Source organism: Dermacentor andersoni, chromosome 5 (assembly GCF_023375885.2).
Source record: "Dermacentor andersoni chromosome 5, qqDerAnde1_hic_scaffold, whole genome shotgun sequence".
NCBI lineage: Eukaryota > Metazoa > Arthropoda > Arachnida > Ixodida > Ixodidae > Dermacentor > Dermacentor andersoni.
This window is the reverse complement of record NC_092818.1, coordinates 75,256,330-75,282,682: the sequence shown is the minus strand read 5'-3', so window position 1 is coordinate 75,282,682 and position 26,353 is coordinate 75,256,330. Positions and strand designations below refer to the sequence as shown.

Here is a 26,353-nt window from a genome sequence, read left to right as displayed (position 1 = left end):
TTAGTCATAGCATGAGAAGCCAACAAACATTGACACCAAGGACAACATAGGGGAAATTACTTGTGCTTAATAAATGAAATGATGAAATGATAAATTGATGGAAATTAAAGTGGATGAAAAAACAGCTTGCCGCAGGTGGGCACCGAACCCACAACCTTCGCATTTCGCGTGCGATGCTCTACCAATTGAGCTACCGCGGCGCTGTTTCCCCATCCACTTTCTTGGGTATTTATGTGTCCTAGCAGAACCCTGGGAGTGTTAGCCAGCGCCACCACTCACTGACCTTGGCGGCAGACGTGGAACGTCTTTTTTGCCGCAGGCGTCACGAGACCGTGATCTTTTTGGGTGAAGGCAACTGGTCAATAAACCCACATATGCTACCTGAAGGCATCAATGTTGCCGGATTCGAGACCCTCGTTATGTAATTAACGAGAAGAAAGGGGGTTAACCGAGGGGCCCGATTTTTATTAGTCATAGCATGAGAAGCCAACAAACATTGACACCAAGGACAACATAGGGGAAATTACTTGTGCTTAATAAATGAAATGATGAAATGATAAATTGATGGAAATTAAAGTGGATGAAAAAACAGCTTGCCGCAGGTGGGCACCGAAACAGCGCCGCGGTAGCTCAATTGGTAGAGCATCGCACGCGAAATGCGAAGGTTGTGGGTTCGGTGCCCACCTGCGGCAAGCTGTTTTTTCATCCACTTTAATTTCCATCAATTTATCATTTCATCATTTCATTTATTAAGCACAAGTAATTTCCCCTATGTTGTCCTTGGTGTCAATGTTTGTTGGCTTTTCCTGCACGTAGTTACTCTAGATGCTTTGGCTGTATATGACTATGATGAAAAATACGTGTAGCGTTTTGTCAGTTTTATGTTTCTATTCAGGTTTTGCTTTCTTTAGGTAGGACATTCTACGACCTTATACAATGTCGGCTGCGAGTAGAATTTTCATCTGCGAATGCATATTCATTGCTAAGTGTAATGCTAAGTGTAATGGCACGCATGTGGCTCAAGAGCAACCGCAAAAGCACCTCCTGTGTGACGGTCCATCATGGCAAGCTTGCCCTTCGGAAAGCTTTATGGACATTAGATGACAGCTATGTTATAGTAGAAAAGATTCTGCGACCGTGAAATTGGGCGTGATCAATGGGCAAAAGTCACAAAAGCGTTGTGCTTTTGCTTTGGCCTCACACCAAATGCACCAGATGCACCATCTTGTAGGACCGTTTGTGATGAACTGTGCGATGAACACTTCATTCTTTATGTGTGTCCCTGCATACTATGAACCAAGCTCTCTCCTCATATTAAGTCCCCTTTACCCTTTCCACTGTGTAGTGTTCAGTCAAGTGGGCTAAGCCATGGTTAACCTCCCTGCCTTTCACTCGGCGCTTCTCTCTCTCTCTCTCTATGCAACATGCTTAACAGTGAAATTTTTGTGAAGTCGATTCCTTTAACTATAAGCTGCTTATCGAAGAATTCATATTGTTGTGAAGAAGCTATCCTAAATTGAAGACATCTTTACAAGGACCCTGTTCTAGTATTTTAGTCTGAGTTCCATATTTAGCTTTGCATTCCGACCTCTCATTAAGGAAGCTTTCAGAGGGACATGTGATGAATGCTTCCTTATTGAGGTAAGGAAGACTTCATTGTTTGGCCTTGAGTTAAACTGTGATAATAATTTGCAGTCCTGAATTTGTGATATACCATACATGACTGACCCTGTGTAGCAACTTTGACAACGCTGATGTGATCCTCCAGGTCAATCTGAAGCTCACTGCCAACTATGAAGAAACGTTTACAGCATTGGGAAAGTCCCCACAAGTACTGCAATTTTCCCTCCGTTAAAACCTTAGAAACTTGGCCCCCGATCATCGAGCAAATATTTACTTTAGCACAGCTACAATATGGAATTACAAATTTTGCGTCCTGCTAATTTTGCTAGCGAAAGTGGTAAGAAAAGAAGAAGAATAATGGCTTTGCAGCTGCGGAATCGGGAGCGTTGGCCAAATATAGGGCTATGGTATTCACATTCGGTAGGAAGATTGTCATTTAAAAAGCACGTTGTAGATATTTGACTGCTTGAACGGGTGGCCGGCACCTTCGAATATGAGGACAAATGCTCCATTAATAGCGAGTATTACGTCGTGCAGCAAATGTTTAGATATTGTGGGATGCTGTCATACCAATTATGGCTGATAGTCACTCAGAGGAGTGCGCACACTTGAAGTTGGGAGAAAAAAATAACGTGAGAACTGCGCACAATGTAGTGAAGCTTCCAACTTTGTTCAAAGGGGGGGGCGGGCTTCCGCGTTTGAGTAAGAAAGCCCAAAACTTGGCCATGCAGACGGCAGTGTTGCTGCACACGTAAACCACTTGAATGGCGGGTATATATAGGAGGACAATCTGATTGTCGTTCCGAAGTAGAAGCGGCACTGTACTTATCGCTGTTAACAATTATGCGCATCTCAGTATCGCGCAAGGACGTTCGCACATGCACCTCAAGATGCGTGCAGCTCAATACCGTGCTTCCGCTTTTGCAAACAGTTGCAAAGGCAGTTGGTGCCACTATCCTAAAGTGATTTCGGTGCGAGGGAGTGCCTACACCATACCAGGCAGACCAAATCCGCCCCCAGACAACTCGGTACTTGCAAAAGCCGGTACCGAGCGATGGAAGCGCCCTCGAGTGTAGGGGACACTTTCAGGCGGAGCGGTGGAAGCACTCCATATGCAAACACAAGTAATGCATAGACTTGCCGCTTGATCGTGCAGGGGCCATCGTAACAGGCACAACGTCGCAGCGTTGTGCATCCTTTTACGCCCACGACCGATCCGTATAGAGGCCAAACCGTATGGCACTCACCAACGTTGAGACGTACGCTCCTCATCCATTTCACCGAGGACACGGTGACGCTCGCCGCTCACTCGAAAAGGCGAAAGTGTCCAGCAGTGACACGTCACGGGAGAGTAGTAGCGACGGGTAGGCATGAATCAGGATTGCGGCGACCTCGACGACGTTTCGCTCTGCCAGCGGCCGTCGTCCGTCTGTGGATTAGCGTCGAGGTGGCCCACACGGGAAGCGCATGACCGCGCGCACTTTGCGGGATCGGCGTCGGACCGAGGCAAAACGGCGCGTCCGCCGGAGCTACATGGGAAGGCATGCAATGAAGGACGGCGCTGGCTCGCGCGCCGCGGTCCACGCGGCGTACACAGTTTACATATACACAAACAAGCCCGCGGGCCGGGGCATACATAAACTCGAAAGAGGGCCCACGCGAGCGTAGAAAAAAAAAAAAAAAAAGGAGCGGCGGCAAGTTGGCATTTGTCGAGGCCACTCTATTGGTCGGCCGGTAATAAGGGACGTCGAGAGCGAACCAGCTCGTCTTTATTGCCCGCAGACGAGAGGCTTTCGCTCCAAGGCGTCGTCCCTGCGCCTTGCAAGTGGTCCCCCCTAAAAGAGGAGATCGCACGCCGCAGTCCGAGAGCGCGGCCGCAAAAGAGCCCCGGCCGAAGAAGACCGGTCTCCTTCTGCCGCCGAGAAGGGGAAAGTATACGCACGACGCGTCTTAATTCCAGCGAGACCAGCTCGTGTACAGCGGAGGCGGCGGCGGGACGAGACGTCGTTTAAAGACGTGCGGCAACAGATGGCCCGCCGCCGCCGCCGCCGCCGCCACCTCGGCGTGTCTCCGGACACCGCGGCGTCGGCACCTTCTCTGTAGAGCGGCCACGGTGCCATTGAGAAGCACCGCGGTGAAAGAGAGGGAAAGATAGGCTTGCCGGACGGCCACCGGTTCATTACCCGTCGTCTTGCGTGAAGGGGTTGCCCTAACCCGAAACTGGCCGCACTGGAGAAAAGAAACGGGAGGGGAAAGGCACAGAGGGGGAATGTGGCTGACGTTGTGGGTCCGCGAAAAACGAGGTGAAATATGCGGCGTTGAGCTGCCGTGACGTCCACTTTTGGCTGCCGCGAGGTGTAGTCCATCTAGAGCCCTCACCTTGTTAGTTTCACGAATCATTCAAAGAAAGTAAGAACGAATGGGGCAAGGCGACGCTTGAGTGGCCGCTGAAGTGAAAGAACAGGAGAGAAAGGGAGAAAATAAAGGGGCGAAAAGGGGAGTAGGGCGAAAAGAAGATGCAAAACAAAAAGTAGTAGTAAAATTAAAAGAGAGCAGCAAGGAGTCGACCTTGAAAATGACGGAGGCCGGATTCCATAATATTGCAACCTACAAACACTCCTCGAGAACGTTTCTCACTGCCGCGTAATGTAATGCGCTCATCGAAACGGGCCGGGGCGAACATGATGGGCACAACACCAGATGTCTCAGTTAAGCTGCACCTATAGTAAACAAAGAATATATTCAAACTGCGGTCGGCGCATAGGTAGTGAAATAAACGAGCGCTTGCCATGGTGAAAGCAAAATAATGACTATAACCATCGTCGACCTACTTAAGTATGCTGCAAGAACAAGGATCCCTATATATGTCTTAATGAACGCTCCCTACTATGTGAGGTGAGCCCGCCGACAAAACCCGAACTTTAAGACTCCATCGAATCGAGGGAGTTGATCTTCTCTTGGAGCTGATTCCGGGCTACGGTTAAAGAGCACCGGTCATCTGTTCCGCCCAATACATGACCCCCCCGTTTGTTAGCACAACTTTCTCAACTAAACCTCGACTATATTATCATGTCCCCGATTTTGAGCCCTAGTATACTTGCATACGAGCCTTTCTCTATCAATGTTAACACTGCGTCTATCTCATTTTCCTATCCGTCAGTTGTTTTCTTTCAAGTTCATTTGCTAACCTAGCCTTTTCACCATCGCAGGTAAATACTGTCAGAATACGACTAAATGCCTTTTCGTTCAAGGTTATTCGCATAGCCACTGTCCATCAACTGAGTCGAAGCGAATTCAGAACGCACTCCACCCCATTGTTATTCTTTAGCAGAAATTCATTGCAATGACGATCTTCCGCGACTATACATTTCGCTTACAGGAAAAATACTGCATGTTTCAATGCTTCTAGCAGCTGACAACCACAGGCAAATTACTGTTAAGTTCGAGGTCAGCTTCCTGTGTTGATATATATGAAACCTATATGCATTGAATTTTGTAAGCTCGGGTCCTCTGCATATTAACAGTGCAATGTCACCTGCAGGACTGCCAATACGTTTCCCTGGAATCTCTATCAGCAATTATTTCCCACGATCGAACATATCGAATAACTTATAGAAGCATGTCACGAGGAAGACGCCTAATCAGAGCACTCCTTCTTGGCACTCTTTTATGTTCCTGACTTTCCGCTCATGTTCTAAAGGATTGCTGCATGTTACCCCTTTATTTATTTTCTAATATATATTACGTGTACTTTCCACCTTTACTAGGCAATTACTGCATAACATCTGCGCTTCCATGAGATCGAACGTCTTTTCAAGGTACACAAGGTATTTCAGCGAATACATATTTTGCTAAAAGCAGTGCAGTAAAAATGTACAAATATATCTTTGTCAGTCTGTTATTCAGGCTCGATGAGATGAGAAGTTGTTTTAAACATACTATTGTTGACTAACTCCAATAACCAATTAAAAAGAAGCTAAGTAGCTTCTCAGTAGTTAAGCATGTACTTTCTTAACTACTTCAGGGTACATGTTACAATTCTGTAATTGAAGCGTGCCAGTGGCCAAGGCATCTTCACTTAACACAAATTCCAAGACGGCTAATTGTTTTGAGATAAATGTTCCCACAATATATGAGTGCTTCGCACAGCTTTGTTGGGCAAAGCGCATTTAAGGAAGTCTCCGCGGAAAAACAGAAAAAGAAAGTAGGCAAACTAAGTTCTTTGGTTTACCGTGCCAAAATCACAATCTCATTATGAGGCATGCTGTAGTGGGGGACTCTGGATAAACATTCACCAACCGGGGTTCCGTAAAGTGAGGTGAGCCCAATGCACAGTACACGGGCGTTTCTGCCATTTCGGTTGCATCGAAACGCGGCCGCCGTGGCCGGGATTCGATCCCGCGACCTCGTGCTTAGCAGCGCAACGCCCTAGCCGCTGAGCAACCACAGTGGGATAAAGTAGACGTGTGGTGCCTTGTATTATCACAGACAAATTTTCAACGAAACTATTTCTTTCGAGTAGTTGTATTAAGACCCCTTCCCTAAGTTTACTCTTATAAAACCACACACTTTAAAACGGTGCTCGCATATATGACTGTAGCTGTTTGAAACATTGCCGGCATATAGCGCTTTCGAGCCCTTGTTTAAAAAAAATTACCAAATTCATTTCTTAAAATCAAATTTGACCTCGGTGGCTGCTACTGGCGGAGCACTTGCATAAGTAATTTTCTGCAAAAACAACAATTGGACCCACACACTTTGAACTTCGTTTGCGTTGATAACCTTTGTCCTATTTTCACCAAATATAAACCGGGTGCCTTGTTTACTTCACCCAGAATATTGGGAAGCCTATTACGTCTCTCGCAGTTAAAACAGGGAAAAAACGAAGCTTCAGTAACATTTTGAAGCGTATAATTATTCCAGAAACGTTAAATTTTCATCGCACATTACACGTACTTAACATGGTCCCCATTTCCTCATATAATGTAAACTTGATACCAATAGAGTTCTCTCGGGACACTGCGAGAAGAAATCGAATAACGGCTTATATAATTATTTCGAGTAGTACCTGTAGGCCTTTTCTAGAAACGCTAATATATCCCCACATATATTCCTTCGCATGTTAATTTCCCATAATGCTCTCCACTTTTGCACCAAATTTAGTCTTCGTTGCGGTTACAGTTCTCTCAGCACAACGGGCAAAATTCTGCGTCTTTCGTAAAACGCACTTATAATTCTCCTTAGCGCTTGATCATGTAGTTTACTGCAAGAAACATAATTATTCTAAAAGTTTTGTTGTTCCCTACATTCACCCCTAACCATCCTCCTATTTTCGGCAAATATAAACAAAGTAATTTGTTTCGCTCACCGATGACATCGGGACAACCTATATAATACATACGTGTCTCGTGGAATGCATGAAGAGGTTGAGGAGAGTTCAGTTATTATTTCCAACCTTAATAATAAGACCGAAGCTTCACCCCGAATTATGCTTAACGCAACCTTCGTTTTCTCCATATGTGAACTCGGTGTGTCACACACTTCTTTCGGCAAACTGGGAAGCATAGCGAGTAATGACCGACTCAGGCTTTATTTAGCTAAGGCTCTTGGAAGTTTACCCACACATTGCTCATAACGTCCTCCTTATTTCCATGAAATGTTAACCTTGTGGCAGGTTTGGTTGTTTAAAGACATTGGGGCGAACTTTCTACGCGGTTCGTGGAATACGGTTCTAAAGCTCTCGAACGCTTGTGCGATTATTTTGCTCCAAAGGATGAAATTAACCTGCACAGTTCAAAGTTTAATTTCTGTGCTGGTCACTCATAACACGGCTCATATGTTCCCTAAATATAATATCGCTGATGTTGTTGGCTCTCCCAGGTTAGCGGGAAAATTTTATGCCTTTCGCACAACGTCTCTAAACAGGCAGAAAATGAGAGGTTAGACATTTTTATTTGGTCCCTATTTAACGCAGATACTTCGAAATTTACCTGCACATCACGCTCTACATGCATCATATTTAATATAAATACAAACGCAACCTAGCCTATTACTTTTCTTGAGGACAACGTGAAAACACGTGTAAACGTTTTCGAACGTTCCTAACCGCACCAACATTGGCATCTCCTCTGTAATACATGAGCACCATTGCATTACTGAGCAAGCTCTCGCAAGGACATTCCAAAAAAGGTTATTGACATGCATCGGTCTTCCGTACTTGCCAAACAGCACTAGGACGTTCCTCATTGTTCACTTCCGCGGTCCTCAAAGATGGCTTCCTGCAAAAAGAGCAATGTCAGTACATTCCTCCGCCAGTTTGGAGAAGCGAAAATTATAGTTGCACTGTCGGGTTGCCTAATTAGTAGACATGCGTTGAATACATACCACCTTCAATTCCGCAATTTTAACGTGTTCAGCAAAGTAGTTGAATAAAAGGTTAAATAATAGACTAATTGAGTTAGACAAAAGCCGTCTTCATCGATTACTCCCGCTCCGAGCTCACTTATATATACTGCGATAGCAGCAGGTTGTCGCAGAGGACACAGTCATCTCGATAACGAACCTTTTTTGCGCCACGCACACAACTTTGTCTTCTTCCGCTATACTATATTGCTTGCTGTGGCCTCCGAAATACATGCACAGATGCCAGAAGTCTCAGAGTTTGCGGGGCGCACGAAACCTCGCACAAGTTGGCAGGTAAACACTGCTTGATAGACTGCAGGGACGCCATCTTTTTCGGAGAATTGGGAACCTCCTTGGGAATTGTTGATTCAATTCAATTCATTTCATGTTTGTGCAAATTGGTCTCCATAATCCCTGAAAAAGTAGAGGATGTGCAAGAGAGATACCGAAATACGCGATCGTCGAAATAATGCTTTGTTGTTTTCTCCTCCGGAAAACTGTCCCGTACTATATTGTTGGCGGGTCACAAGCCGCAGTTCGAAGGTACGTATTTGTTAGATGCATGCGGCTGTATGTCTGATTATTAACGATGTGTGTACTGGAACATCAGCTATTGTAGAGCTACTGTTTAATTCCCAAAGCAGTAGAGGGAGCGAGAAAAGAATGCTCAGTGGTTCTGCAGTGGTTAGCGCTTCTGCCTCCCTACACAGTACATTGCCACAGGGGCTTCAGTTCGATTCACAGTGATTTGCAGTTCTTTCTTTCTTTTTCGGCATAGAGCGAATATGAAATTAAGAATGAGATGGTGAGCGGACAATCAACTACGGGCATAGCAAACGCAGGGTTATGGGTTAAGCGTTGTCGCAGGAATAAGCCAATGACTACTGAAGAAATTTCATGTTTGATGCTATGTTTGATGCTTTCTTGTACGCACACTTCTGCTCGGAATGCTTTCTCCACAGCACGCAAAACTTCTTATCATCCTGCAAGGCAGGCCAGATTCGGTCTTTCATATACTTAATCTCAGAAAAAAAGAAACACGGCAGAAAGTAGAAAACACCGAAGAAGGGGAGCCCAGGGGCTCGATTTTGTTAATCATGACCATATCAAGTTAACAACCAATTAATCCAATTAAAAAAAAAACGATAGTTGCCAAGTGCAGCAAGTGCATTTTCTGTATATTACTTAAGCCGTTTAAGTCTGGCAAAATTAACAGAATGTGCGTTTTGTGTTACGAAGTGATGTTACATTTCACTGCGAGACAAGGAAAAAAAATAGATATCGTGAAAGTATGAGCCAGGAACACCGACGACGTGGGGGAAGAGAACGCAGAGAAAGCGACGCCTTGCTATAAAACAGGCTGGCTTCCTGGCCAGGCTGCCGCGAACGAGACAGCAAGAGCAAAACGCGCAGAAAAATATATACGCGTGCGCAAAGTGCACACATTCATCTCTCTAGACACAAAACTTGCTTCCCTCGAACTTCAGGAACAAAAGAGAGCTCGAGGGCTGCGCTCAAGGAAAGTCTAATAAACGGCTAAGAAGCGGGAAAAGCGCGGCGAACGAGGAAGCACAGAGGGAGGCACACACGCACATAGGGATAGAAGCGGGGATGGAGAAGGACTCGAGCGGGCGTGCTTCGCCTCCCGAGGTGCCACACAGGATATGCAATACAAATACAGCGCGCCCGGAGCGCCAGCCGCTCGGGTCGTGACGTCGGTGAAGCGCGCTGCGGCGGCGGCGGCGACTGCGGTGGTGGCAGGGAATTGCCGCGCGCCAAAAGGAGCAAACCGGAGGAGCTCTCCCATTGGATTGTCCCTCGTAAATGTGAGCCGACTCGCGAGACGAGAAAATTGGCAGCGCCCCAGAACAAAGCCGAGGGTGGTGTAGGGAAACGGTGAGGGAAGACTTGTTCCCTTTCTTTCTTTCGCGTCCTGCCGGAGCGACGTCGGCGGCGGCGAGAAGCGATGGAGCGGGCATACAGGCGAAAGCAAACAGAGGCCGCGCTACAATTCGGCATAGACCGCGCGTTTTGTGGCACTGCGCAGACTCCTTGGGCGTGAGCTCCAAATGACCCCGAGGACCGTTGCTGCGGGATTTGCAGGGAGCGAAGTGGGGAGCACCCACGCTATGGTTCAACACGAAGGAAGAAAGAAGCGGGGAAATATCCATCTCGACGACCTCCCGGACACAAACGAGCACGCACATACACGGGTGCGAAGCCGGCTATGAAACGACTGCGGTCGATGTGCGCACGTTTTTTGGTGTGCAAGACATGCGCGAAACAGCTAAGTTACCAAAACGAGCGTTCATATACGAAAAGAAGCCGACGGCACGGTAAAACGTTCACACACATAGGGGCATGGGTCGGGATAACGACAGCGCAAGGAGGCGATGCGTATGGCGTGCGGAATCAGCCCCTTGTTGTCACCTCTTCCCGACAGCAATGTCGTTTTCGCATAGTCTTGACGCGGTATGCGCAGGCGGAACTGAAAGCGCATCGGGGCACGACCAGATGTGGAAGAATACTTTCTTCAGCTATGCTATCGCAGCGGACGACTAATATATATAAAGGACATTACTAAAGCGACATCACTATATAGCAATGCAGTCAAGGTATTTGATTTATTATATAACAAATGAAGAAGGCAATGAAGTTGTGTTTCGTCGGACCTGATCTGTCGAGCGAAGACGGCAGGCTTTCTTTGCCTTAGGCACCGTTACGCTTATGACCTTAGGTTAAATTATCCTGAGAGTGATGACTTGAGATTATTTCGAACTGAGAGGCACTCAGCATTTAAAAGATTCAACTTGTTTCAACATCGCGCAAGACCACTCTGCCTCGCCCTTCTTCCCGACCATAGTGACCGGTGCGAGCGGCTTGTATAACAATCGATCCTTGCCTAGGAAGTTAAGAACCGTCTCACTTTCACTTCAACCAAGCTTCACGCCGAGCACGTAGGAGGGGGTCTTTTCGGACTGCTGCCCTGATCAATAACGCCGACGCGGCACTGCCGACAGAGATCCTTTCTTGCCGACCTTTACGGCCTGCGACGGTATCCGACGTCACATTTGTTTTGCTGGAATGCGCTCGATGACAGGGAAAAGAAAAGGGCGAGTTTTCTCCAACTCTGCTTGATGACACGAGGGACACGTCGTAAAGTATATAAGGTGCACGCCGGCGAAATCCCAGACGCGAGGCGGCGGCCGCTCTTCTGCTTGGTTGGCGCCACCACCGACTTCAGCGATACACCAGACACGCTCTACAGCCACAAATAAACATAACACACATACATACATACACAAAAAAAAAAGCTGGGAGCAAACTCCTTGGACCGCACGAATAGGATAGTATAACGTGTAGGGCCGGCTCCCTGTTTCTATGGCTTCGTCTCCGAGCTCGCGGCGTCGAAAATACAACGTATACAAAAAATCACTGTGCGTGTGTGCGTGTGTGTGTGCGTGTGTAGGTGTGCGTGTGTGTGTGTATCTGTGTGATAGACGCCCCTCTGTTGGGCCTGGGCGCCACGTCGCCAGGGAGCTGGCACCGTCGCTTCTCCCGTGCCTTGAAAGGACGTGCCGCGCGATCGAGCGTCTATGTACACGCGTCTCAGCCAGTTGGCACAGACACACGCACGCATTGGAGACGAAAGGGATGCTCCGGCCTCTTTCGTCCTTGTCATTCCGTGGGAACATCGAAAGAGGAAAAGGGAAAACAGTAGGAAACAAACAAGCTCCATCCGATGGCTCCCCGTCCCACCAGGCAATCACTCAAGAGCTTCTTCTTTCTTTCTTTTTTCTTTCACTTGGACGTCACGACTGCGAACTGGTCTATATACGACAGCCTCTAATTTCTACAACACATCTTTTGGTGTCCGAGTAGTTGAAAGTTCAGTTATTTGGCGTTGTTATCATTTCTAAGATGTGGACAATGGTCAAAAACAGGCGAGTGTAAAAAGCACGCGGCTCTTCGCACTGTTGCCAAGTGCGAAGAAGGCCATGAGAAATGGCGTTAGACAGTATATGAAGGAACATCGTTGACACTATTATTGTTCTTGATGAATGTAGAGAGTGCTTTTTATATCCATGACGAACGTAATCGAACTAGCCCAACTTGGTGTACGTCATCGGCCAAATGCGGAAAACGGGTCACGCTGTATATGAACCTATCTTCGCGGACACGAAATACTTGGGATCAGTTAGTGGGTGCATTGTGTCTCCCGAGATCTGTTATCTTCGCATAATCTGTTCCCTTATTTACTAAAAGTGGTACATGTATATACGGCTGGTTGTAGTATGTCATTCACACTACTTGCTTAACAGATGGAGCAGACACAAATATAGAAGTGGAAGCCGAGTGTGGCGTCCTATTGTCGGAATTATTAGCGACACCAGTCAACGCGCAGGTGCTATACCTGCGACGTCCGCAGTCTGACCTGGACATGAGAGTCCCTAAAGCCTTAACGCGTATCACAATACCCCGCAGCGCTAGCCCGTAAACGCTTCCCGAAACAGCGTCCATGCATCCAATTTCTTTTCTCTTGTCCCCGAAGTGCGGTGACAGCGCACAGAAACGTCGCTCGGGTCGGACACGCATATTTAGGCCACGCCATCTGAACAATACAGGAAATGGATGACGCTGTACCAATATACCTTCGCAGCGACGAAATTTTTACAAACACTGAGTGCGTGCATTGTGCGCTCGTAGACTCGCAATAGCCAGACGCTGTATTCCGCGGTGCAGAAGTTTAAGAGCGATAAACGACGGTTCTCGATACTAAATTACCGCAAATGCCATAGTCTGTGTCCTGTCGGAAAACATCCAGGGGTTTAACGCTCCTCTGTGGAGGCTCAACAATGAATAGTACATAGCATCGCCTTCGAGTAGAGGACATAGGTGTTCGACGCGCCTGTTATTCGCGAAAACGCACCGGAAGACGCAAATGGGTCGGCAACATTGGCCACGCTTGCGCAGGTGTCACCGACTCGGAAGCCCGTCCGGCATTCAGAGGGACAGTGACGGTCGTTCGCCGAGTTACCGACAAGAAGCTCGCTTGCTTCCTTGCTTGCATGCCACTGGTTCTGAGGGGCGCGAATGGGCTCCCATCGCAGCACCCATGGCGCGATCAATTGTGAACGCCCCGACGAAGAAACGAGGAGCGGACGACCATTCACACGCCCTTCCGAACCCCTTGGTGGCGAGGCCATCGTATGGGCGACAATTCCTTTGTGCCCGAGCCTGTCACGAATGGTGTGACGTACAAAGAAGGCCCGCGCACAAGCCCAGGCGCCACCCAAGGTTTCTGCTCATGCGTGCATGCATGCACATGGCGCGAGAACCCGGTCGAGACCCGCTGCCTGCGTTTTACACAGGCTCGCGCGGAGTGTCGCGAGCACACAGCGGCGGGGCTTCAAGTCTTTGCCGCGTATACGTACATTCTAGGCGTCCCTAAATAATAAAAAAAAAAGAAGTTTTCTTTTTTTCCCCCGAGCTCCGCAGACTTTAAATCGAAAATTTACGACGCGCACACGGGCACCCTCGGGAGCCGCGGAGCGAGCGTCGCTCGGCGTGAGGATCGGATCAGACATCCCCCTTTGTACTCCGGCTCTGTTTGCCCCCTTATCTCTTATGTTTTCTTCTTCGTGTTCTCCTTCTCCGGAAAGTATTATGAGGCCGCATGCTTGCGAGACGCTTGTAAGGCGCAGCTGAAAACGTGGATGTGTGCGCTCAGCGAAGTCCATGGTGCATTCGAGAATGCCTGGAGTAGAAGAAAAAATAAGAAACTTCTCTCTCTCTCGCTCTTTCTTTCTTATTTGTCTTTTTTTAAAGGTTTTTCGAGACGGATCGCGCACCCCGTGCATCGTCCCTGCGAAGGATCAGGGATTTCTTTACTACCTTCCGCCCGCGAGTGCGCCGGTCTGGTTGGCCGAATCAGGTTGTGACCAAGGGCGTGATCCGAGGAAAAACAGAAAAGGAGAAAAAAAAAGGAAGGGGGGTGTGGCGGTATACAGGGGAACGGGGGGGGGGGGAGGTATGGGTGGTTGTTGGGTGCAAGACGGTCCCAGCGTGCATGCAGATGCGCCAGAAGGCCGCATAGTATATACAGAGGAAAGTGGAGGTTAGGCGATGTCGCCGGTGGCAAGTTTACGGCTACAGAGAGATCCTCGTGCTCGTATACATGTATATACGGCCGGCTCAGCTGTTGCTCCTTCCCATGGCGGCCACCGCATCGGAGAGAACGTACGAAGCCTCCTCCACGGGGCGTTCAAGCTCCACCCCGTGCACACCGGTTGCAGGAGACGTGGAAGGGTGCGACTTGGGAAAAAAAAAGAAGGCCGCGAACCCGGACGCGTCCATAATCGGATTCGACGTCGCGAGGATAACCCGCCCCGCATAACGCAAGTCCGTGAAACGACGCGGTGCTACAGGAGTGAGACGGCCCTACACGGCTCGGGTTGAAGGCGAATAAAATCGGCGTAGAATCGAGTAGAACGGGAAAAAGAAGAAAAAAGAAAGAAGGAAATAAAGAGAAGCGTAAAGTGCGTTTACGCACGTGCGTGTGTTCTCAGCCTTCGATTTCGTTTTATTCGCCGAGATGAATATGAGAAATATGCACGCCGGGCGGATACAGGCGAGGTCGTTATATCCTTGCAGAAAGCACTTTCGTATTGCACGCGCTCTGGCTGAATCGCTGGCGCCTTGGCTTTTGTTCCTCGAAAGAAAAGAAAGTACACAACAAAAACACACATGTGGCACCGCAAAGGCAAGAATAAAGCTCGAGTTAACCGCCGTCTGCACGATCTGATTTTTTTTTTTTTTTTTGAGGATCGTCAAATCTGAATGTGTGTTCAAAGGGAAAAAAGGATAAGAAGAAAACATAACGCTCTTTCTCTATATTTTATGCATGGGTTAAAATTTTTGCCGCAGATGCTGTTCCGTGTAAGTGCATATTTATGACTTTAGAAGCGCACGTTGTTCGTTTTATTACTCATCGAAGCACAAAAGCGTGATGATCACTTGCGCGCGATGTTCTGGATACGACCAGGAATCAAATTTGCACGCCCTCGTCATCTCCTTTTTGATCGCATGTCCAAGCGCGGATACTCGAGGCTGTAATCATGGGACTTCATTCAACGAGGTTTCCAGCACGCATGAAAGTGTGACAGATGTGTCCGTCGAAGGGCGGGACAAAGTTTGGCCGCTCTTATTTCCGCGCTTATGTCAACGCCCGTTCTTCGAATCCGGTACTGCTGAGTCACGAACATGGGAGAAACCGACAAAATTGATTCGCAAGGCAATGAAAGCTTGAAGCACTGAAGCCAGTGAAAACTTCAGCCGCAGCCATCTGCTGCTTATTCACATAGTGATGTCAAATTGTTCAATGTTAGAATACGTTGCACTATTCCAGTAATAATAGGACCAAAAATCAAACGCGGCTAAACCGCTATCAAACCCGCAGTGCATTTTTGCTTCATTCAATAAGTTTAAGTTTGCATGTGTAATAATGGCTATAAAAAGACAAACAAATTTGAGTCTTCATACGCGCAATGGTATTTGCTTGTTAAATGTTCTCCCGCTTCTGCATGAGTTTGCAATAATTCCGGGATCTGTGCGTTCAAAAGGTTACCTATTGGATGACAAGTTCGCCGGACCTATTTAGCTTATATATTATCATTTCGAACGCTTATAAAATCATAGTAAGTTAACGAGCGAAACCCAGATAAAGTGATGAATAGGAAAACACTGGTTATTCTGCTGGCATGTTTTCATGATGGTTATCTTCAGCTAAATCTACCCGTTAGCCGCGAGGCTGAATCTCCAATGAAGTTGTCTTAAACTTCCTAAAGTATAACTTTTAAAATTTAAGCTCAAGTTTAAACCGAAGATTTTATTTGCCTTTTCTCCCGAAGTTTGCGTGTGGAAACTGATGCTGTGTTGACGAGTAAACAATTTGGGCCACTCCGTGTGCGTCACATTGCGAATTCATGGTAGACAAGCTATTTCTTTCTTTTACGTTTCTATTTATCTTCGTTGTACATATAATAACAATAATCACATCTATGCGCAATGTATTGCACCGTTTTCCTCCAATCTTTCGCTCGAACTTTTAAAGCCAAGCTTCTTTTGCTTACCATTCCATTGTTTCACCTGAGCCGGTCGATCCGTGAGTCCGTCGCTGCTATGGTTCTCAGCCAGTATATTCGTATTCACTTGAAAAAAAATAATATAAATAAAGCGCGTTCCCCAGCGGGATTTAAACCTCGGCCCCCCACAGTCCAGCAGCCCGATGCACTTTAATCGTTAGACCATAACTGCACTTTTTTTTTCTTGTTAACACGGAATAAGACGTAGAGGTCTGCAAAGCTCTAGGCTCACGTTTACTTAATATACACCCGATATGCACCGTTTATGCACGCTATGTGCACCCGATATGCACCCAATGAAAGTGTCTACTGTGGTGGCTACCCTTGCCTCGCATGCACACAACGCACATACCATGCATGGTCAAGAAGCGGGTGGCACATATCGTGCCAACGCCAACTACATTTGACGTGATCGCCACGTGGTGACGATGATTGTGATTTCCACACTATGGCACACACCCACAATGGGGTGTTGGCCAAGAAACGGGAGGTACGGTCGCGCGCAATACGAGCTGCAACACCGTGCACGGCAAAGCCCACACGTGAAACATTGGCGTAATAATTGCCAGTAATTGTAGTGGTGTTTAGTTCCCAAAGTATTCGTATGTCGGCGCCACCGCGGAGTAGAGGCTTGGGGCTCCTTTTGAACACGAGCAGCGTGTTCTTTAGAGATGATTGCCGCGCGTTAATGATGATTATGAATTTCATGCACACATATCCGCGACGGGGGACTGGTCAAAAAGTAGGTGGTATAATTAAAATACATGAGAAATTGAGAAACACAAGCCTATATAATATGTGTCACATTGCGTAACACAGGTACACGAAACCACATGCGCGCGCTAGTTTTCCTTTGCGCGAAAGACGCGGGAATGAAGTGAAAGATGTTTACAGCATTTCAATAACTGCTTCACGAGAGCTACGTTTGACATAGATTTTAACATGTGGTTTGAATGTCCATAACGTTTATACGCCAGTATTTTTTATGTAGCTGCCCTTCATAGATTATAAGTGGCCCTTCATAGATTATAGATTAATATTTATGTTCTTAGTACTATAGACTGAGTTCACATGACTCTGTAATAACGCGTAACCTGTTCTTGCGATTTCGTACTTTGTTTTGTTTCTTTCGCACATGTGCCCCCTATATGTACCATTGGGGATAGGCCAAGAATTCGGAGGTTTAATGTTTTCTTTTGCACCTTAGAAAATTTCTTTGATTATAGTTGCTTCTGGCCGTCCGATTTATGGCTTGCCGTTCGAAGACGGAAAGTACACTGTTTAGCGATTGAAACGCAATACTTGGAGCGCGTGGCTGCCAGTACTTCTTCTGCCACCTTCGGGCGCTGGGAGCTGCCATCAGCTGCTAGCTGATGCATTTTTATGTCAAATGACAGCGAGAGCCTTTGTGATTCATTGTGACAGCATTCGGCCTCTCAGCGATCACGCGGCGATCACCGGGGGCTCAAATTTAAAAGTGCTTGCCACCATTCGGTCCCAGTATAGCGTTTTAATCGCTGACCACAGTACGTATAGCCATCATCATCAACATGATCATCAACTCGTGCCGCGAGCTACGGACGAAGAGGAGGATGGTGGCACCTCTCGTGCAAGAGCCGGTGCCGTGAGCGGTCAGCTGAACCAGTTCGGTCCTTTTGCCTCGATGCCGTCTCCACTTCAACGTTTGGACAGCCATCGTGAACCTGTTTTGGGAGCTCTGCATTGCGTGATGTAACGGTGACACACCCACATCCATCCACTCCGGCAGCCGACCGACACATCAGATTTCGCTCACCGCCAGGGGATTCGCTCGCCAGTTTGTGGACGCTTATGAGGGACGAGCGGAGCACGCATTGAAGATCAGCTTCTCGCTGCCAAGGAGGCTTTCGTAACAGGTGAGATCAAGGACATCCAGCATGCTGACCAGATGCGACTTTAAACAACCACTCTGATCCGACCTTGAAGCCCGAAAATGCGTGCCCGCAAAACGCTATTTTTCACGAGCTCCATAGTGTGCTGGCACTGTGTCAGATCGGCAACGACAATGAACAGAGCGGAGGGGTTCAAGTCCAGCCCGCTCATACTCGACCAGTCTGATCTAGAACGTGGAGCGCACCATATAGGCGCTGGAGCAGGTTGTGGATGACCTGGACCTCAAGCGCACTGCCTTGAAGCGAGAAAACGCTCGCCTGCATAGTGCTCTCTTATCAACGCCAAAAATAGAGCAGAGGGGCTCAAGTCCAGCACACTCATTCTCCAACAGACTGACCGGGAACTCGGAGTGCGCCATATAGGCGCTGGAGCAGGTTGTAGATGACCTGGACCTCAAGCGAACTGCCCTGAAGTGCGAAAATGCTCGCCTGCATGGCCCTCTCTTATCGACGCCAAAAACAGACCGGAGGGGCTCAAGTCTACCACACTCATTCTCCAACAGACTGACCGGGAACTCGGAGTGCGCCATATAGGCGCTGGAGCAGGTTGTAGATGACCTGGACCTCAAGCGAACTGCCCTGAAGCGCGAAAATGCTCGCCTGCATGGCCCTCTCTTATCGACGCCAAAAACAGACCGGAGGGGCTCAAGTCTACCACACTCATCTTAGAAAAGTCTGATCGGGGACTTGGTGTGCCCCATATGGAGCTGGAGCAGGTTATGGATGACCTGGACCTCAAGCGAACTGCCTTGAAGCGCGAAAACGCTCGCCTGCATGGCCCTCTCTTATCGACGCCAAAAACAGACCGGAGGGGCTCAAGTCTACCACACTCATCTTAGAAAAGTCTGATCGGGGACTCGGAGTGCCCCATATAGGAGCTGGAGCAGGTTGTGGATGACCTGGACCTCAAGCGAACTGCCTTGAAGCGCGAAAACGCTCGCCTGCATGGCCCTCTCTTATCAACGCCAAGAACAGACCGGAGGGGCTCAAGTCTACCACACTCATCTTAGAAAAGTCTGATCGGGGACTTGGAGTGCCCCATATAGGAGCTGGAGCAGGTTGTGGATGACCTGGACCTCAAGCGAACTGCCTTGAAGCGCGAAAACGCTCGCCTGCATGGCCCTCTCTTATCGACGCCAAAAACAGACCGGAGAGGCTCAAGTCTACCACACTCATCTTAGAAAAGTCTGATCGGGGACTTGGAGTGCCCCAAGGAGCTGGAGCAGGTTGTGGATGACCTGGACTTCAAGCGAACTGCCTTGATGCGAGAGAACGCACACCTGCATGGCGCTCTGGTACCAAAGCGAAAAGATACTTACGCCCCGTCAGATCAGCATCGCCAACGGACAAAGTGGAGGAGCTCAAGCTCAGCGCACTTACCCTCGTTCTCCTGCCCCACATTACAACCAGGATGGCCTCAGCTTAGCCCGTCAGCGCCTGTGGATACCGCCGTATTATTGAGGTTAGTCAGTGGTGGATGAAGAATTCGATCCAGTCAAGGACTTCACATTCTGCATAGCAGTGACTGGAAATTCCAGCTTCGTCCCTGACTTTGCTGGAGCTGAAGTCCCGTGCACTCCTTCATACCACCTTACTCGGCGTCAAAGCAGGAACACACTCAGTTTGGTCCGTCAGTGCCTGTGGTCACCACCGATTTCTAGATTCCAACGATTAAGGGGTAAACGACTTCGACTCATTCCACGAGTATCGGTTCCACGAAGCTGCAATCGGCATTTCGCATTCGGACTTCTACACGAATTTGGCAGGAGCAGCTCGACAATCAACGTAGGACGCTGTGCTGGCAATTCCGACTTACCACCAGGCCGCATGCAACAAGTTCTGTGAAAATTCCAGTGGCGCCAAGCAAAGACCATCGCAGACGTTCACCCTGAAGATCCTGTACTCCGTGCTAAGTATTGATACACACTTCGAGGCTCTCAGAAATCACTGAACGACGTGGACTGAAGATTCAAAGCCAGCTGCAAACCCTTGGCTAAAATAAAACACACAGCCCAACTCGCCTTCCTCGCTTTTTCACTGTACAACTTTTAACGTGAAGCTTTCTTTGTAGAAAACGGCTGGAACGGAGCAACGAAAACGAAAAGCGCGCCAGCACCTCTTGAAGAGAAAGCTGAGGCTGGACCGGGGCACAAGGACCCGCACGCGTGTGGGGATCGGGAAATATAAACAGACGTGTCCCACCTTTGGGGAATCAGCCTTTTCGTTGTAGCATATTCACTTACTTTACACTGAGTTGACAACTTGGGGCACTGGGTATGTGCCACTGAGCACCTGCTCGAATGGACAACAAACGTAACTTGATGAGTAACTGTATATGATCTGAACTGAACTTGTGTCACTAGGTCGTCGTCGTCATCGTCGTCGTCGCCGCCATCATCATCATCATCAACAACAACAACATCATCACAATCACCATCATCGTCGTCGTCGTCGTCATCACCATCATTCTCTTCTTGTTATTTATATCCACTGCAGGACAAGGCATCTCCAACCAATCTCCAATTACAGATGTCGCAGCGCCAACTAATTTTATCCTATCCCTGCAAATTTCCTAATTTCATCCCACCGTCTTATTCTCTGCCACCATCGACTGCGCTTCCCTTCTCTTGGTACCCACTCTGTAGCTCTAACAGCCCATCAACCATCTGCCCTACGCATTATATGGCCTGCCCATTCGTCCTAATGGCAACTTCAGTGTTGGCTGCAAAGTTTACCCTCTAATCCACAGCGTTGTCGTGCTGTCTCTTAACGTCACGCCTAATATATTTTGGTCCATAACTTCTGAAGCTTCTTCGTCAACATCGAAGGTTATGCCACGTATGGCAGTACCGTGAGAATGCAATGATTATACATATTTCTTTTCAAGGATAGCGCTAAGCTGTGGGTCTTGATTTGATAATGCCTGCTGTACGCACTCCAACCCATCTTTATTCTTCCGTAAACTGTTTTCTCCTGATCAGGAGTCCCTGTGAGCAATTGGCCAATATAAAGGTACTCTTGCAGAGTATATACAGGCTGACTACAAATCAAGAATTCTCGTTCCCTCGCCACGCTTTGTCTTCGATACCTGAACACTGAATTCTATCTTTACATTTTGTCTGCTGAAGTACTCAATTATTTGTTGCAAGTCATCACCAGCATTGCTGAAGAGGACAATGTCCTCTCCGAACAGTATAGGCTGCTGAGATATTCATCGTTGATCGTCCCTCCTAATCCTTCCCAGTTTAATAGCTTGAATAGTTTTTTTTAAGCTTGCAGGGAGTAGCACAGGACAGTTTCGATCGGCATTTTCTTGCTTCTATTATGAAGAAATAAGGTAGCTGTGGAGGCTTTATAGATATTTGATAAGATATCCTCACAGGTTTTCAGTGCTCCTTGGCTAAGTAACTGACTACCTTGATTACACGGTCACTGGACATGTGCTCATTATTGGCCAATACCCCATAATGGGTAATAACCACTGTACTACGAGATATATAGAAACCGTAAATGTGTTTAGATATGTGGCGCATTTCTCTGTGCCACGCACCTCTCATCAACATTATTCCATCGATAAGTATCATGCTTCGCCGTCGTTTTCATAATAGAGACAGTTAATAGCTACAGGCGACGAAGCTGTGTTCGTCCCATACGCTATTGCTGCCACCTCGCTAACTCAAACAAGCTGCTCGTCATTTAAATTCCAACATCGCGTTAGATCTGCGTACACGAAAGCGAAGACATGCACAGGTCCTTCTATGCTGACCGACAAACTAGTGCCAAGAAGCGCTCCTCCAGTTCTGCAAAAAAAAAAAGGGGGGGGGGGGTTAGATTCCCATGTAAAATCTGTAACGTTGCAGTCTTATAGGTATCTGTAAAGTACACTGAACTCTTAATTGAACAGCGCAGTATATTGAAAAAAAAAATGAATTACTTAATTTTTGTTTGTTTTGGTTATTCGGTATGTGTCCCAGGGTGTGTGACCAGTCATGTCCAGTCCTCAAGAATGGGTCAGTGCGACACGAGAACTACAGAATATTTCAACGCAGCTAGAAAAACGATGACTCGATAGCAAACCGGCGAGTTACGCGAAGCCAGACGCAGTCGCAGAACCGGACTCCTTTGTAAGCCTCAGCAAACCGATTGTAACTTTGGCTTCTTTGTGCAGCGATACATTGAGTTCGTTACGGAAAAATAATCCAGCAAAATACGATGTAACGTTAATCTCATTATGGAAAGATAATGTAGTGAAACGTAATGAACAATGCTTACGAAGTGTCAATCTTAAAGCACGTAGTGTTCTGAACAAAAAATATTTACTTGAAATTAAATTATTGGAGTATGACCCGCACTTAACAGTCATCACTGAAACTTGGTTACAAAATGACATAATCGAAGACTTGGTGTTTCCCTCTCATTATAAAGTTGTTCGCAAGGACAGGGCTACAAGGGGCGGCGGCGCAGCAGTTCTCTTGGCAGGCTCTATTGATTGATTGTGTTCTCGTTCACGACGTCCCAGATCTCGAATGTGTTTGCATGAAATTATGTTGTTGGGGTCATTATTTTATACTTTACGCATGCTACAGGCCACCGGATGCTTCGCTTGACTGCTTAATTCAACTACAGAGCCGTATGTGCCAATTTCAAAACGAAGAGGTTTTTTTTGGTTTAAGATTTTAATCTACCAGGTATGAACTGGGATAGCTGCCAAGTAGGTAATAAATCTAACAGCAGCGCGGGTGTCATGTTTGATATCATGCTCAAGCATGATCTCATTCAAATTGTCAGCGAACCCACTCGTGTGCAAGGCTGTTCATCATCTATAGTTAACTTGGTCTTCATAAACCGTGATTATCCTGTGCATAACGTATTTATTGAGGAAGGCGTTTCAGATCAGATCATCACCTAGTTAGTGTTACACTACCTCTTGCCAGGAATGCTTCTCGTAATAAAAGAAGTTAGCCACTCGCGCTCGTTTAAAGATTATTCTCGGGCCACTGATACTTTAATTACGCATTACATGGAAACATGTTTATCTGATTTTGATGAAAGCAATGAGGTCATCGACCTGTGGGCGCGCTTCATTCAGATGTGCCTATATTACATAAATGCCTTCGTGCCAACAAAACACAAAAAAGTGCGTAAACGCACGCCTTGGATGACGCGCAAGATTGTTCATCTTAAACGAAAAATAAAACCTGCAAAAAAAAAGTTAATCGCCAGTCTTATCTTATTCAAATGCTAGAAAGGAATGTGCAGTGCATGAATCAAAAGACTGCTGCTTTAACACGACGTTTCCGAGGTTTTTGATAAGTGACCAAAGTAAGTTTTGGAATTACATGAGCGATGGAAAAAATCTGTTACAGAAATATCATTTGATGGGAACATGGTTACAAGTTCGGAAGTTTTTGCACAGAAATTCGACGACTATTTCCACAGTGTATTATTCACTGAACCAAATTTAGTAGTGGCGAGAAACACGGCGCATTTTCAACACTTAGACACTAACTTTATTAGCTACAGTGCTGTGTTCTCTTTCCTTCTGGAATTGAAGACTAAAAGATCACCTGGGCCTGATAATTTACCGAATGTCTTTCTTCGGCACTATGCTGAAATCATTGGGAAGTATCTTGTTCTGCTATTTCGTAAATGTCTGTTGTCATCAAACTTCCATTGGACTGGAAGATGGCTCGAGTTATTCCCGTCTTTAAGAAAGGTGACCGCTTACCAATACAAAACTACCGTCCTATATCTTTGACTTCTGCATGGTGTAAAATGCTAGAGCATATCACTGAAAAATACATAAATGAGTTCCTTGAACAACACTCCGTAATAAGTAACTGTCAGCATGGTTTTAGAAAGGGCTACTCGACAGTGACACAATTAGTCCATGCTTTTGCAACAACTGTAGATAATAATGATCAAATTGACGCTGTATTTATGGATTTTAGCAAAGCACTTGATAGAGTTGGGCATTCAAAACTAATACAAAATCTAAAAGACATTAGCCCTCCCGATATTTTCATTCCCTGGATTGCCGATTATCTAACTAAGAGAGCGCAGTTTGTTTCAGTTGATGGCAACGACTCGATTTGTCTTTCAGTCATCGCAGGAGTGCCCAAGGGAAGTGTCCAGGCACCATTGCTATTTCAGCTGTGTATTAATGATATTGTTACCGTCATTACACCAGGAACACAAATTCGTTTACTTGTAGATGATTGTGTGTTACTTCGTCAAATTACGTGCGCGGAAGATCAAAAACGACTTTAACGCGACTCTAGACAATGTGCTTGATGGATGCAGTAAATTTTCTACGACTGTTAACTCAGAAAAAAAAAACTGTTCTTATTCTGATCAACTAGAAAAAGAATCCGTCAAACAATGCTTATCAACTAGGGTCATCAACACTAAAACGGGTTTATAGCTAAAGGTAGTTAGGCGTAACGATAACTAACAATCTTACCTGGAACTTGCATATGGAAAACACATGCTCGTCTGCATTCCGTAAGCTATGTTTCATAAAGCATGAGCTTAGAAATGCCCCCAAATATTAAACTTCTAACATATTATACCTACATCAGACCGAAACTAGAATATGCATCTACAGTGTGGGGCCCTTTTACTAAAGAAAACATTAATAAACTTGAAATAATTCAAAGAAAGGCTGTTAGGTTTGTTTATTCAAAATTTAAAATAACGGATTCTCCTACCAATCCTATGGCGACTAACAATATTGAAACACTTGAAGATCGAACAAGAAAATCTCGGCTTTACTTCCTTCAGTTGCTACTGAATCGTAAACTCGCAGTGGACTCCTCCTTACTCTTATCCCCTTCATCTACCCGACATATCCGACACCATCACATGCAGTCACTAACGCCATATTTTGCGAAAGCTAACTGCTATCAATTTTCTTTTTTCCCGCGTATCATATCTGAATATCAAAACTTCGTCGTAACTTTAATACTTTTTATCTTCCGCAATCTGTACTGTATTGTGTTCCGTATTGTTATTATTGGTGTACATTTACTATGTTGTGCCTGTCCTGTCTGGATCCTGTTGTGGTCTGCAGTATGCAGTAAATAAAAAAATCAGACAATATGTGTTTTAATTCTCTGTGCGTGCAGCCGACACGATCATCTTCCCCCAACAAGTGTAATACGTCGCCTTCGTCCTTGTTACATCGCAGCGGAGATGTCTCAGATTGTTCGTCAGCCTTGTTTGGTGCTTTGATTCCGGTATGGCTTGTGCGCGCAAATAATGCTTAAACATAACCATTGCGTGCTGCATTGAATGCGAGTAAACACAATTGCACGCATCGTCGTTAGTCTTATAGCATTTTATTACCCGCTTCACTAAAGGCTCGCTTTACGTAGATTTCGACAAGACCGTCAGATCTGCACAGGTTGTTCTTTTCTAGACATTTACCGCAGTTATTTTTACTTGTTTCTGACTAGTTCTCGAAACAAAAAGCGTAGTGACACGTGCATGCATCGTCGCCACCCGTGCCTTAATTTCTGTTTTGTTTCATATGCAGACCGCCGCCTTGAAGAGGACCACAAATATTTTGACGACGCTCACCATGTCCGGTGGGAGGTGCGAAGACTCGTGTTTCACATTTCTTCAAACCGATGTTTTTCGTCAAGGTAAGTGTAACACTGAAACCTTGAACCTTAACCCTTGAAACCTTGAATATACAATCTATGTATACTTCAGTTCAGTAAAACCGTCTGCGTTTTCTCAACTCGAAAAAAAAAATCAGAAAGGTTGTTAGGAACGTTAAGGGATCAGGATGCATGGGGCGCCTACCCTGTAACGGTATTTCTGCGCACTTATTCGCAAGCTGATAAGGCAGCGTTCTTGAACAAAAATTGCCTTCATCCTCTTTTACACATGTGTCATTCTGCAAAGTGTGCCCTTTCGCTGGCTGCACAGTATTTTTGAGGTGCACGGGGATGATGGTGACTGGTTGACGTTACAGGTCTCAGTGAAAAAGAAAGGCTCTATTTCGCTCAAAACAAATATATCATCTTAAACTTGTATGAAAATAAATATATAAATTGTGAACTCAAGCCGTTTGTTCTGCGACAGTGCTATATTACTTAATACGTGTCTCATGCTCATCGGCATGCGCGCTGCCTATCTGTAGAAGCATTGAAAGTTGAGCTAGTCGGTATGAGTTCATTGCGGTTAAACAGTGTAAGGAAACACGAGCACAGAGAAGGAGGGACAATAGACTGAGGGCAAGAGACT

General features: G+C 46.5%; 1 long non-coding RNA gene across 1 annotated transcript in view; it reads left to right on the top strand.

The window, feature by feature from the left end:
* The window catches only part of LOC129385007 (uncharacterized), a 35,874-nt gene extending 10,132 nt beyond the window's left edge, over positions 1–25,742 (top strand). Inside the window, exon 5 of the long non-coding RNA XR_008612535.2 lies at positions 25,638–25,742. This is a non-coding gene — a long non-coding RNA (uncharacterized lncRNA). The remainder of the gene's footprint in view (positions 1–25,637) is intronic.
* Positions 25,743–26,353: the final 611 nt, after the last annotated feature.